Raw genomic sequence first — 14,835 nt, 5'->3', positions numbered from 1 at the left:
TACCTTTTATCACTTGGAATTCTATGTGAGGACTATGGTATAAACCTACATACATCTTTTCTTTCTGTATTGAACTGTATTGTAATTGTACTCTCCCCCTCTACATTGGCGCTCTATAAATCCTGTACATTAATAATACGTGTACTTTTCAGCGTATTGTTGGCACAGCACCTTCGTCTTTCACAGAGCAGTCCCAGTACCAGCATACACGGGTCTCCTTTGGCTCGGTTCACATCTATGCAGTTTGCTTTTGATCCATTTCTGCAGATTTTTTCAGTGCATTTTGTATTTTTTTTGTAGCACGTGCGTTTTTCACGCATTTTTTGATGTGTTTTTCATTTTTTAATAATTTTTTATTTCTTTGCCCAATTTGTTCAGATTAAAAAATGCAATCCACACTACATGCTTTTCTGCAGTTTCTCTTTTTAAGTTTATTCAACCAAAAATTCAGCATTTTGCGTTTAAAAAACTCCCTGACCGTTTCCCAAAACGCAGTGGCTGAAAAAAAGCATAGAAGTGAATGTTTCCCATAGGAAACCATGTTAAATGGACTGTAGTGTGGTTTCTTTAAAAAAACACTAAAAACACAGAGGTGTGAACCAGGCCTGGGCTGCAGTCGCAAGTGACCGGAGTGACCGCAGCTCAAGCGATGGCATTGCGGTAAGGCGTGCTTTCTGTGTCTATTTCCTATTGAGCCCTCTTACCCTTGAGGCCCATGTGCACGGTACACATTGGGGACATGCCAGTGTCATAGGACCTGGAACACATGAAGGTGGGTGAGTGGGAAACCCGGACAGAAAAGTCATTTTAGAGCAGCCAAGTTATAAAAGCAGCCAGGGACTGCTGCAGCCCACCATGCGCCACTTATAACTAAATATCGGTTTGGGCAGAGTGGCCTATTAAACAGCTCTAGTTCCTTTTGGAAGGGATTTGAACAACAATCGGGGAGCCCATAGCATGTCTGTAAGTTACATGTACATTGATTAGTGGAATTTGGGTAGATTGAAACTGGTGAGAAAGAACTATGAGGCTGCTGGCTTGAAAATGCTGGCTGCTTGGATGTCGTTTTGATTCTCCGGCTAACATTTTCCAAGTCTATGATCTGAAGCAAGTATGCAGCAAGTGAAGTTGGTGCGAAGTCAGAATTCAGCATTGGCATGCTTGTGGAAAGTTAGTGACTTGAATGATTGAAAATAGATAATTCGTATAGCCAGGTGACCAGCATTTTCCAGAAGAAGATTCTTTGGTGTGATGTTTGTTATAACAACCAAGCCATCAGTTGCCAGCAGCATTTTATTGTATATTGAATGAAGTCAAGGTAATGTGTAAGCTTCTGTGTGATCACGTCTCAGTCTGGCTGTTCAGATCTAAGCTGATGTCCTTCAGCCGCCGTTCTTTCTGGCCAGAGAAAAGCCAATTTGCAAACCACTGAACTGAATTTTTTTTGACTCCCTATAGTATATGCAAACTGATATGTCCAACATTTGGAGAGTCATACAATTCATGGATCCTGGTTACCTTTCCTGCTTAATTGAGTGGTTTTGCACATTCATTGGGACCTCAGTGAAAACATTAAAGCTAAACAGAAATGTGATCTGCTGACTGTTATCAGTTACATTGTTTCCAGTTCTCTTTGTGGACAACAGAACATCTCCTCCCTATGTATTGGAGGTGGAGAGGGGAAAGAGGTGTTCTGCAGCTCTAATGCCGCGTACACACGATCAGAATTTTGGTCGGAAAAAGCTCTGATGGTTTTTCTGATGGGATTCCGCTCAAGCTGTCTTGCATACACACAGTCACACAAAAGTTCTCTGAACTTTCGACTGTCAAGAATGCTGTGACGTACAACACTAAGACGAGCCAAGAAAATTAAGTTCAATGCTTCCAAGCATGCGTCGCATTGTTTCCGTGCATGCATAGGAAATTTGCGTGTCGGAATTTGTACACATGATCAGAATTTCTGATCGGAACTTTTTCCGACCGCAAAATTGAGAACCCGCTCTCAATCTTTTGCTGGCCAAAATTCCGCCAGCAAAAGTCCGATGGTGCATACACACGATCGCATTTTCCGGGCCAAAAGCTCTCATTGGACTTTTGCTGGCGGGATTTCCGATCGTGTGTACAGGGCACAACACTTTCTGTGCTAGAGTGACAGCGCCGCTATAGAGCAGTGAATGAGCGTTGCCACAAAAGGACAGAAAGTGTGTTACTGACAGGATCACTAGGTCAGAACAAAGGAAAGACCCTGAATAAGAAGAAAAGTAATGCAGTCGCCACATCTAAGGACTGGTAAGCTGCAATGTATGACATTTTTGTTCTTGGGTTTAAATAAAATTTTAAAACCGTTGCAGGTACTATAAATCTGATGCAGGTATTTGGAATTGGTTGTCCAGGATGGCAGATGCAGAAGGTTAAAATTCATGGTTTAGATGCACTTTAAGTTCCCTCCATTTTTAAGATGAGGTCAGTGAACATTTCATCATGCAGGTGTATTTTTGCTCAACCGCCTGAATGAACACCCCCACCAGGTATATTGGGCAAAGTCCATGTTTGGTGGCTAAGCCGATTTATCGGGAGATGGGATATTCAGAAATCAGCTAATCCGGGTCTTTGCCATGGTTAATGATTAATGTGGCTTGTCTTTTTTTTTTTTTTTTCTCCCATAATGTGGAATCCTAAGCAGAAGTTTTCAGAGTCAGTCCATTATATCCTCCTGATAGTACAACAAAGCCCACCTTGTGTAGACATCCAAAAGCTCTGAGTCTGTTGCTGGGTGCCGCCATCTTGCATGCGATGTTAATAGTCTGAGCAGACTCCGAGCTGTCATTCGGGTGACATTGTATAGTATTCCTAAAATATAACTTATTGAAAGTAAAACTGCTGCAAGTTAGCATTTCATATACTTGAATTTTCTGTGCCTTTACCGGTTATTTTTTAAGTTGGTGACAGAGTTTCTTTAAATAAGAACAGAGGAAAACCCTTGTCTGCACCTTAAACCCCCGTTCAGATCGGGCCGATTTGACATGTCAAATCGCATGCCAAATTGGAGCCTATTGCCGGCAACGACACTGTCCTAATTGGTGCGACGCCACGCCGACTCCCAAAAGTAGTTCCTGCACTGCTTTTGGTGACTTCATGGGTGATTTCAATAGACATCGGTGCATGAACCCGCACAGATGTCTTTCATATCGCCCCCAAACTCGCCCTGAAATGTGGGTTCAGCTGAACTTCACAAACCCGCCCTCAGTGTGACGCTTGTAGCCAGTGGCAGCTCTCAAAAAATCCTGACACAAGCCCACACAATTATTTTCTACCTTAACTGAATCTGTAGTTTGTTCGATTCTGTTTCTTTCTTTAGAGTAGCTTTTCACAACCTTTTTTTACCCCAGGGGAACCCACACTGGGGCGTTTTTCAGGCGTTTTTCGTGCGCTTTAGCGTTAAAAAAAGCGCCTGAAAGAAGCCGCAACTGCAATCCCAATGTAAAAGCCCGAGTGCTTTCACACCGAGGCGCTGCGCTGGCAGGGCGTCAAAAAAAGTCCTGCAAGCAGCTTCTTTGGAGCGCTTTTGGAGTGGTGAATACACCGCTCCTAAAGCGCCCCTTCCCATTGAAATCAATGGGAAGCCCCTGAAAAACGCCTGAAAAACGCTATTGGCAGCAGCGTTTTGTGGGTGCTTTTAACCCTTTATTTGGCCACTACCAGGGGTTAAAAGAGCCCCAATAACGCTCGAAAAACGCTGGTAAAGCGCTGCTAGTTTAAGCGGCGCTTTACAAGCATTTTTCGGGCGCTGACATTGTGAAAGGGCTCTTAAAGTACTTGGGCTTTCACATTGGGATTGCAGATGAGGCTTCTTTCAAGCACTTTACAGGCGCTTTTTTTAACGCTAAAGCGCCTGAAAAACGCCTGAAAAATGCCCCAGTGTGAAAGGGGTCATAATCACACACAAAGGTTGGACTTGGTGGACTTGTGTCTTTTTTCAACCTCACCTACAGAAGTCAATGCAAGTTGTGCCGAAGTCAGACCAAAAGTAGTGCAGGAACCAGTTTCTAAGTCCAAGCGACTCAAGTCGCTCCTATTAGAATGGTTCCATTGCACGTAATGGGGCGCGACTTGTCATGTGACATGGGCTCAGTTGGGGCGCGTGTCGCTGCAGTGTGAACCGGGGCTTACAGACAGCTAAAAGATTTATCTGGCCCTGGAGATATTCAGGTCCCATTAACTCAATGAACCTCTAGCAACTTCTGGAACTTCTTCCATCAAGAAAACCTTAAATAGGCATCTGTATTGAAGGTCATGGTTGAGGTTATTTGGTCAGCTTTATATTCTAACCTTGCCGTGTCTCTTGTATGGAAAGATTTATTGAGAATCTGTTACTTTTCCCATTTCAGGTTAAAATACTAGGTTCTCTTGTTAGGGTTTCCAAACAATGATACCCTTTTTCCATCCCAAACCTGTAATCCATGAGTAAGATGAAGCTGAGTGACGAAACTTCTACACGTCTGATTCCCTTTTTCCTCCTCCTTACTTAAAAGTGCTCAGTCCTGGCGATTAGAAAGAAAATGAAAGGCTTCCTCCATAACCAGAAATACTGGTTCTTTTTCAGTGCTTTAATAAAGCAATAGGCAGGGGGCAGCACAGTTAAGTGGGTTTTCTATCAGGAGAACCTGTCACCTTGCCATGAATAGGTAAACTGACAGGTCATGATCAGAGACGGCAACATCTATGCTACTGTCATGATAAGGTAGCGTTACAAATGTTGCCATATCCCTTACTTTTTATGGCTGGAAGACAACAATATCCTATGTATTACAGGAGATATAGAAAACTGACTGCATGCTCTCAGATGGGTCTGAAAATCTTGGCTGATCACGATAATCCCTGAAGCCAGCCATGAATAATAAAAGGATGGGAATTTATTGGCCCAATAATGGCTACATCCAATCAGATGCAACCACTGTTTGGGTACTCTGACAGCCACTGGTGCCAGCAGTCAGAATACAATAGCCACATTTGGAGATGCATCAATCCGTGCTGTATAGCGTGGATGGAGGAATCTATTTGTTTTTAGTTCAGCCTCTGTTTTTTTTTTTTGCTCTGACTGACTCTGAGATTTACTCTCCTTCATTCTCCTCCCCTCTTCATTGAGCTAAATATGTCTACTTAGGGGTTCTAACACACTCGCAATTGAGATCACTGCCTAGGACAATGGTGGCCAACTTGAACATTATGGAGGTTCTCATGGGTGGACCCTGGCACTTCCAAAGGGCTGTACTGGAGCAGCTCCCATCCAAGAGCATGCCATCGTCAGTTTTATATTGTATTTGAAGTGCAATGCATCGAATTACACAGCCAATTCAAAGTGGTTGGGCTACAATGCACCTCAACACCCATAAATGGTGATCCTGCTGTAATTTGTACCATAAAACCGCTGAAGACAAATTGTCAGTAAAATTAGACCCATCATTGGCCTCAGTTGCTGCAGTAATAACCCCCAGCATTGGCCTCAGTGACTGTAATGAGAACCACTAGCATTGGTATCAGTGACTGCTATAATAATCTCCAGCATTAGTGTCTGTGACTACAATAATAACTCCCCCCATTGGTACTTTCTGATTGCAATAAAATACCTCCATCATTGGTATCGGTGACTGTAATAATAACCCCCAAAATTGGTATCATTGATGGCAATTATGACTGCCAGACTTGATGCCAGTGACTGCAATAATAACCCCTAGCATTGGTGCTGGTGGATGCAAGAATAACCTCCAGCATTCGTGTCAGTGCCAATAATAACCCCCAGCATTGCAATCAGTGACTTGCAAGAATAACCTCCAGCATTTGTGCCAGGGCCAATAATAACCCCCAGTGACTCAGCAATCAGTGACTTGCAATAATAACCTCCAGAATTGGTGTCAGTGACTGCAGTAATAACCACGACATGCTGGTGGTGGTCAGTGACAGTGTTAATTAACCCCTTCCTCTTGTATTGGTGGTCAGCAGCCGTGTTCATTAGCTTTATCTGATGTCACTGTATGATGACGTCAGGAGGGGACTATACTTCTGTTTAGCAGGGATTACTCCGCCTGACAGTATTTGTTTCATTCTAGAACCAGGTGTGGGCGCACAGAAAACATCCCAGTACCCAGCACCCCCTCTGCCACTCTGCAAGATGCCTGACCCAGCCCAGGATGTGGCGGGTCCCACAAAATGTGCTGGCTGGCTGCATGCGGCCCAGGGACTACTATTGGGCACCAAAGAGTGTTTGAAATGTAATTCCGAAGTTGACTTCCATCCCATGTCTATGGTTGCCTTTCTGTGCTGTAATTGTCTACAAGCCTTGGTATGTTTACTTGTAGACCATTAAAGAGCGATGGTTTTCTCATTAGGGATGGAGAGAATTGTCCCAGGGTGGAATTGAAGTGACAGTCACAATAAATAGATGTCCTGTAACCAATCAAAGCCACCTGTACAAACCTTTAATACCTTAATGTGTTGTACTTGTATATATGAAGTGACAAGGACAGAAGTGTCAAAAGCACGCTATGATGTCACAAACAACTGGCCCATTGGACATCTTTAAAGACTCGGTTTTCTTTCATCTGAGATTAAGTAAGCAAACGGTTGGTGAGCTCTTTGAGAAAATGGGCTGTTGAGTTCTTAGGTCTAATCCCGAGTCCCTTTGTTGTCCTTGTTTGTTCTCTGGATAAACATTAACTTCAGCACAGCAGTAAACAGAAAAGGACGTCTTCTTTCTTTTGTCTGCTAGATTACCGGTGCCCTCTGACTCCCCTTCCAGAGGAAGGAACCTTCTCCCTTGTTGCTACTTTTAAGCAGGTTGTTTAATTTGTTACTAATTAATCATTAACTGACAAAAAGTCAAATCTCCTGGTCCCCTTTAGAAACTATTTAATGCCCTATTTTGGTGGATACAAGGCAGCCGAGGAAGCTCCAATTAATTTTGTTAAGGTAGCTCTATTAGTGGAAATTCAAAATAAATTTCATTTACCAATCTTGAACTGAGATTCACCATAGACCAAACACTAGACCAGCCGCTTGCTGTGGGGACACTTGTGCCGCTCGCTCCTGAGCCGGCTCTCTGTGTCCATAAAACACAGAGAACCTGGCTCAGCCCTGCCCCCCACTTCCGCCTCGCTGGCTGTGATTGACAGCAGCAGGAGTCAATGGCTCCGGATACTGCATCTCAGCCAATCACTAGGGAGAGACCCAGGGGAGCCTCGGGTTTTGTGCACATGGCTGGATTGCGCTTAGGTAAGTATTGGGGGGGGGGGGGGGGCTGAGGTGGAGAGCTGCACACTGAAGGTTTGTTACCTTCATGCATAGAATGCATTGAGGTAAATAACCTTCAGCCTTTACAACCAATTTAACTGAGCCCTCACTCGATCCAGTGCTGTGCCCGTCTGTAGCGGCTCTTCTTGCCCTCACAGGCTTTGCTGAGGCAGTGGGAGCCATTGGGGCTGGGGCCAATCTGTGCTGTCTGTTTCTATGGGTGCAGGCAGTGTGGCTTAAGATTAAGTCTGCAGATGTGCCACGATAGGAAGCGGCTTTTATGATGGCAAATCAAGAACAGGAGCAGCCAAGAGTGCTGGTGGGGGACCCCAGAAAAGGAGGATTGGGGCCTCTCTGTGCAATTCTGTTGCAAAGAGCAGGTAAGTATATGCATTTATTATTTTTAAAAATGAAACAAAAAAAACATAAACTTTACACTCATATTAATCCTGACATACTGTGTTTCCGGTCGGATCCTCTATGGACATCCTTAGATATGTGTGTGCAAACTGACTGCTTGTTATTTTTTTGTTGTATGATCAGACAATTTGACTAATTTATGATATGAGAATAACTTGGGGAAAATTGATCAAAACTGGAGCAGCCGTGCATTGCAGCCAATCTTTAGCTTGTTTAGTTAAGCTTTGAAAATTAACAACATAAGCGCATTGGTTGTCATACTGCTGCAGTTTTGCTAAGTGACCTTCATTGTGGTTTAAAGTGGACCTGTATTCCAATATCAACACAGAAGTACATTAAAGTGGAAGTAAACCCATTGATTTAAACAGTTAAAAAAAAAAAAAAAGGCATGCCGGGAATGCTAACTGCACATTGGCTGTGCTGTCAGCCAAACTATCAAACAATCCAATGGCTGGTGCCATAACAAATCACATGTGCAGCACCATAGCAGTTGAAGATTAAACAGAGGCAAAGCAGCTTCCTTGGCTGAAAACGATAGGGGAGTTTACTTCCACTTTAACAGTTGCTGTACCATCTATACCCATTGCTGCACTTAGTTTGGTGCCCTCTGGTGTTGTGTTCTAAGTTCCACAGGTCTTCCCACTGATCTTTCTCCATGATTGTGGAAGCCTATCGTACCAACTTTCCCACCAGAGGCGGCATGATGTTGATGTGCATGTTTTTATCTGCCACATGTGAGTTGCCAATTGTCTTTCTTCTCCATAAATTTTTTTAATATGCTACACTCGCGCCCATCCGTTCTCCTTATGTTAACTGTTTTGCTGGGAAAAGAACAAAGAATAATGAACTGAAATACATAACTTTCCTAGAGAGGATGCTGCTTCAGGCTCTCTCTCCAGTGCCAGTTGCCAGTGAGGGTTAGATGACCTTCAGGGGCAACACATGGCCAATTGTCCACATACTTGGTCACCAAACCAGCACTGGAGTTGACATTAAATACCATTTTTCCAGATAAGGTACAATTTCAGTCCTCCTTATTTATCTTCATTTACCTGTCCCAACGAGACTTTTATAGTAGCATATACTATAATTTGAGCATACAGTCACTTTATTATATAAAAGATGTACTTTTAATGACATTTTTTTATGGATGTCTCAGACCTAAAAGTAACACCTAAACCACCATAACAAGATTTCCATATTTTGGGTCAAGGGAAGACCCCCCCCCCCCACTCCAGGATTTACTGATATCTTTGGTAGGGAGAGCTCCGCACAGCCGTGACTGACCAAGCTTGGCTTTTCAGTAAATCTTTTCATTGGCCTACAGTGCCCAGACTTCTGAAACATCACATTTACTGATATTTGCCCATCTTCCCCTTTACAGCAATGTTAGTATCCACAGTCACTGCTGTAATGATGGTCACTGAGCTTTTCTATTTATCCACCATGATGATTTTAGAATGCGGATGGTGTGGATCCCTCAATCTGTTTGTATGAAGAGTAAGACCCCATACACACTATTAGATTTTCTGCAGATTTTTGTCTTCAGATTTACCAAAACCATGTAGTGCAAGGCCCTGCCTGATTGCATACAAATGGAAACTCTTAAGGTGTGACCTCATATGGTTTTGGTAAATCTGAAGACAAAAATCTGCAGAAAATCTAATGGTGTGTATGAGGCTTTACCCCAGAAGCTTGTTGTCCTTCCTTCTTGGTCACATTATCGGTCACATTGGCTGGTTGATGGTCACACAAGTTGTTGGCAACTTGGACTCTGATCTTCTTCAATAGCAGTGGACGATGGAGGTGACTTGCTGACATCGAGCCTTGTACTCCATTTCAGCTGGCTTTGGCTAGACCGACAACAAATACTTCATTGTCTCAGTCCATTGCCTGCAGAGTTGACACTTTGGTCTCTCTCTCTACATCTGTATATAACTCGTGTACCCAGGTAACCAGGCAAAAATGGAAATTTAAAGAGAAACTGCAGTCTGCTCACATGAGTCTGTCTGCAATCATTTTAACTGTGGGCAGCTGAAGCTGCTGCCTGTTCACTTCCTTAATTTACACAGACACACAGATGCACACCTCCAGCCCGGCAGCTCTCATTGGTCCTCTTATGACTCACCCCCTTCCCTTTCTGGCAAACTCTCAGGAGAGAGAGAGCTGTGTATGATGTCATAGTCCTAGGCTTTTTACCACACAAGAAACAGGAAGTGGGCCGTATAAGGTATTTACTGGCAGAAAAAAAAATGTTTTACTATCCAAAGTTAATTATAGGTTGATATATAATTAATACCAAAGTGTTTATATCCTTGTTATTAGTCCTGGTGAAAGGGATGAAAATGTGTTGACTCCTTTAACCTTCAACAAACATTGTAACTTTATAAAGATTGCCATGATGTAGAGTCGGGGATCTCAACATTTTTGAGAACATGTTCCATTAAATTGTTAACAAATCTTCCATGTCTCCGCAGTGGAGAATAAAGTTGAATCGGAATGTAAAACATGCACTGAAATGCTGGAAGGCTCTGCATGGCGCTGGGTGTTCGTGTATGGGGGGGGTTGGGGGTTATGGAGAGCGGTAGAGGACTCTGGAGCTGACTTAGTGGTCCTGTAGGGGATGGGGATTCTGGAAGGACCTGGGAGGCACCATGGGAACTCAGGGGGCACTGTGGGATACAACTTATGATTGGGGGCTGGAATCTCTGCAGCAGGCTGGAGGGCACTGTGGGAAGCTTGAGGGCACTGTGAGATATTGGGGGCACTGTGGAAGCTGAGGACTCTCAGTGAACCTGGGGGCACTATGGGAGATTTGGGGGGCACTATGGAATCTGAGAGGCACTGTGGGAGTTCAGTTTAATCCCAGCTGTATGTAAACCAGCTTCCACAACAAGTAAAGGAAAGATGTGTATACTTACCTATGCAAAAGGTGGTACTTTCAGCACCACTCCGCTTAACAAACTTCAGTTGGAAAAATTTGAAAGAGCCAGGTGGAAAATTTTTGGCTCAGCAGTGACTGTCCCCTGTCAGATGAAGGCATTGTTTGGGTATTCAGTCACCTGTGGGTGCTGACTGTCAGAATACAATAGCTGGCAGGGAAGAGTCCTTCATCCACACTGTGTAGCATGAATAGGGGAGGCCTTTACATTTCTGTTATTGAGCCTGTGGGAGGAATGACAGAAGTCTGCGCTTCTATGGCTAGCATTACCTCTCTAGCAGCCTGTCTCTCCTTCCTCCCTCTGTTCCAGGACTGCAGTCACCAGCAGTTAAGCCCCGCACACGTCATCCGAAAAATTGTACAAAAAATGCCGCATTCAAATCGATCGCACGATAATCGGATCGTTAGTGCAGAGCTTTCAAGAGCTGATCGGGGCAGTTCATCTGATATTATTCTATCGGACATGCACGGAAATTTTTTTCGTACGATTTTGGTTTAATCAGTACAGCTATCATTTGAAAATGCAATACAAATGCATTATAAAACGTGACATCACTTCCGAATTTTTATTCTGTTGTACGGGAATTTTCATGACTTTAGTACATTCATCAGATTTCAACGTGAGATAAGCATGCAAAAAAAAAAAAAACGGACGATGATTCATCCGATAATCTCATCATGTGTACGGGGCATTACTTTAGCATGTGACAAGTCTGGGAGTGTCCGATGCCTGCGTCTCCTGCCATAGTTCCTTCCTCTGACCCCTATGTCACTATGGGACTCAGCGGTGACCTAGGGGTTGGATGAATGTACTGCAGTACATGACATGGGACCCAGACATCTGACACTCCCAGAAGCGTTGAATGCAGCAGAGCTGGAATAGAGGTCGAGGACAGGCCTAGTACTACCGTAGTAGTACTTCTCTACAAAGGATCTCTCAGATGCAGTTTTTTTAGAACTCGGCAAAGTTATTTTACAATATGACTTGTGCTGCTAAGTGCAGCAATCTCTCAGTTTTACAAGTTTTTTATCACTGTGCTTTTTATTAAATACTTTTTGACCTTGGCATTCACTTTGGGGAAGAAAATAAAATAAATTATTTTCATTGTGCAAATTGTAACCTGAGCCCAAGATGTAATCCTGTTGTAATAATACCATGCAGTTAGAATGGTGTAATGCTGCCATCTAGTGTACAAACAGTATTAATACATGTCAACTTTTATTCCATTAGTGTTCATGAAGACACTGTAGTGAATATTTTAAAATATTGTCACTTTTACTCGGAGATGTTGTACGAATGATTTCAGAATGACAAATCTTAGTATATTTTTACTAACACATCCAAGATGTTGCTACATTTTAAAATATAAAATGAAGACTATAAAGAAACAACTTTCTATAATATAAATTTTTTCTTGTATATAATTTTTTATGATTGTTCTTTAACCACTTGCCGACCGCCGCACGACGATATACGTCGACAGAATGGCACGGGCAGGCATATGAGCGTACCTGTACGCCCCTGCCTTCCCGCGGGTGGGGGGCCCGATTGGGCCCCCCCTGGTGCCTGCGGCGGTCGGTATTCGTTCGTGAGCGATCCGGGATGAGGGGGCGGCCATTCATTCATGGCCACCCCCTCGCGATCGCTCCCGACGAATGGAAATGCTCCGTGACATCACTTCCTCTCCTGTAATGTAAACACAGGCAGAGGAAGTGATGTAATCTCTCCTCCGTGTCGGTATTTTTCGTTCCGGCACCGAGGAGAGAGGATCGGTGAGTTGCACCAACACGACACTACACAGTAGAACATGCCAGGCACACTCACACCCCCCCTTCACCCCCCGATCACCCCCCCAATTACCCCTGCCCCCCCAGTCACAGTGACACCAATTGCATTTTTTTTTTTGCATTGGTGTCATTTGTGACTGTAATAACTGTTAGGGCAGTTAGGGTTAGCCCCCTTTAGTTCTAATGTACCCCCCTAACCCCCCCAATAAAGGTTTAACCCCGTGATCACCCCCCGTCGCCAGTGTCACTAAGGCTGGGTTCACATTGCAGCGGTTTATGAGAACGGATGTGATTCGCACCGCACTGCAGTGCAAATCACATCCGATCTCTGTGCGATTCGAGTTCAGCCATACAGATAGTATGGCTGAATTCGCGCCGCACCCGCCGCAAATTCGCACGGGACCCTTTTTTTGGTCCGCAGCAGAATCGGATCGCATGGGTGTTCACACCATGCGATCCGAGTTTGCAGATCGCACTGCGATATGCGAACTGATCTGGGGGTGTCATTAACATTTCACTGACACTCCCAGCAGTTCGCATAGGGCAGTGTGAACTGCCGCCGGGAGGCATGCGATGCGGGAACCCGCCGCGGATTCGTGGCGTTCCCGCATCGCTCCAGTGTGAACCCAGCCTAATAAGCAATCGTTTTTCTGATCGCTGTATTAGTGTCACAGGTGACGCTAGTTAGGCAGGTAGGTATTTAGGTTCGCCGCAGCTTTTTATAGCGCCAGGGACCCCCATATACTACCGCATAAAGCCCCCTGATTGCCCCCTAGTTAACCCTTTCACCAGTGATCACCATATAACTGTTACAGGTGACGCTGGTTGGTTAGTTATTTTTTTATAGTTTCAGGGCACCCGCCATTTATTACCTAGTCTCACTAGTGTACCCCTAAATTTAGGGGTGTCTACTTTCCAAAATGGGGTCATTTGGGGGGGGGGGGTTTGTGCCATCTTGGCATTTTATGGCCTTCAAAACTGTAATGCCCTTAGAAAACCTGAAGGCGGTGCTTGGTTTTCGGGGCCCCGTACGCGGCTAGGCTCCCAAAAAGTCCCACATATGTAGTATCCCCGTACTCAGGAGAAGCAGCAGAATTGATTTTGGGGTGTCATTTCACATATGCCCATGGCATGCGTGAGCAATATATCATTTAGTGACAACTTTGTGAAAAAAAAAAAGTTTGTAATTTTCCCGCAACTTGTGGCAAAATATAAAATATTCCATGGACTCAACATGCCTCTCAGCAAATAGCTTGGGGTGTCTACTTTTTAAAATGGGGTCATTTGTGGGGGTTTTGTGCCATCTTGGCATTTTATGGCCTTCAAAACTGTAATAGGTAGTGAGAAGTGAAATCAAAAATTTACGCCCTTAGAAAGCCTGAAGGCGGTGCTTGGTTTTCGGGGCCCCGTACGCGGCTAGGCTCCCAAAAAGTCCCACATATGGGGTATCCCCGTACTCAGGAGAAGCAGCAGAATTTATTTTGGGGTGTCATTTCACATATGCCCATAGCATGCGTGAGCAATATATAATTTAGTGACAACTTTGTGAAAAAAAAAGAAAAAAGTTTGTAATTTTCCCGCAACTTGTGGCAAAATATAAAATATTCCATGGACTCAACATGCCTCTCAGCAAATAGCTTGGGGTGTCTACTTTCTAAAATAGGGTCATTTGTGGGGGTTTTGTGCCATCTTGGCATTTTATGGCCTTCAAAACTGTAATAGGTAGTGAGAAGTGAAATCAAAAATTTACGCCCTTAGAAAGCCTGAAGACGGTGCTTGGTTTCGGGGCCCCGTACGCGGCTAGGCTCCCAAAAAGTCCCACATATGTGGTATCCCCCTACTCAGGAGAAGCAGCAGAATTTATTTTGGGGTGTCATTTCACATATGCCCATAGCATGTGTGAGCAATATATCATTTAGTGACAACTTTGTGTAAAAAAAAAAAAAAAATTATTTTTTGTCATTATTCAATCGCTTGAGGCAAAAAAATAAAATATTCAATGGGCTCAACATGCCTCTTATCAATTTCCTTAGGGGGTCTACTTTCCAAAATGGGGTCATTTGGGGGGGGGGTTTTGTACTGCCCTGCCATTTTAGCACCTCAAGAAATGAGATAGGCAGTCGTAAACGAAAAGCTGCGTAAATTCCAGAAAACGTACCTTAGTTTGTAGATGTGACAACTTTTGCGCAAACCAATAAATATACAATTATTGACTTTTTTTTTACCAAAGACATGTGGCTGAATAAATTTTGGCCTAAATGTATGACTAAAATTGAGTTTATTGGATTTTTCTAATAACAAAAATTAGAAAATATCATTTTTTTTCAAAATTTGCGGTCTTTTTACGTTTATATCGCAAAAAATAAAAATCGCAGTCAGTCAAATACCTTTAAAAGAAA

At 43.7% G+C, this 14,835-nt stretch overlaps 1 protein-coding gene across 5 annotated transcripts in view; it reads left to right on the top strand.

Annotated features, from left to right (window-relative positions):
• Positions 1–14,835, top strand: part of LOC143935822 (trafficking kinesin-binding protein 1-like) — an 89,161-nt gene that overhangs the window by 719 nt on the left and 73,607 nt on the right. The window lies entirely within an intron of this gene.

This window comes from Lithobates pipiens, unplaced genomic scaffold, assembly GCF_037356315.1.
Source record: "Lithobates pipiens isolate NorthernLeopardFrog02 unplaced genomic scaffold, aLitPip1_a1.2 Scaffold_28, whole genome shotgun sequence".
Lineage (NCBI taxonomy): Eukaryota > Metazoa > Chordata > Amphibia > Anura > Ranidae > Lithobates > Lithobates pipiens.
Note: the sequence above shows the minus strand (reverse complement) of the source record. Positions and strands in the feature narration are given on the sequence as shown.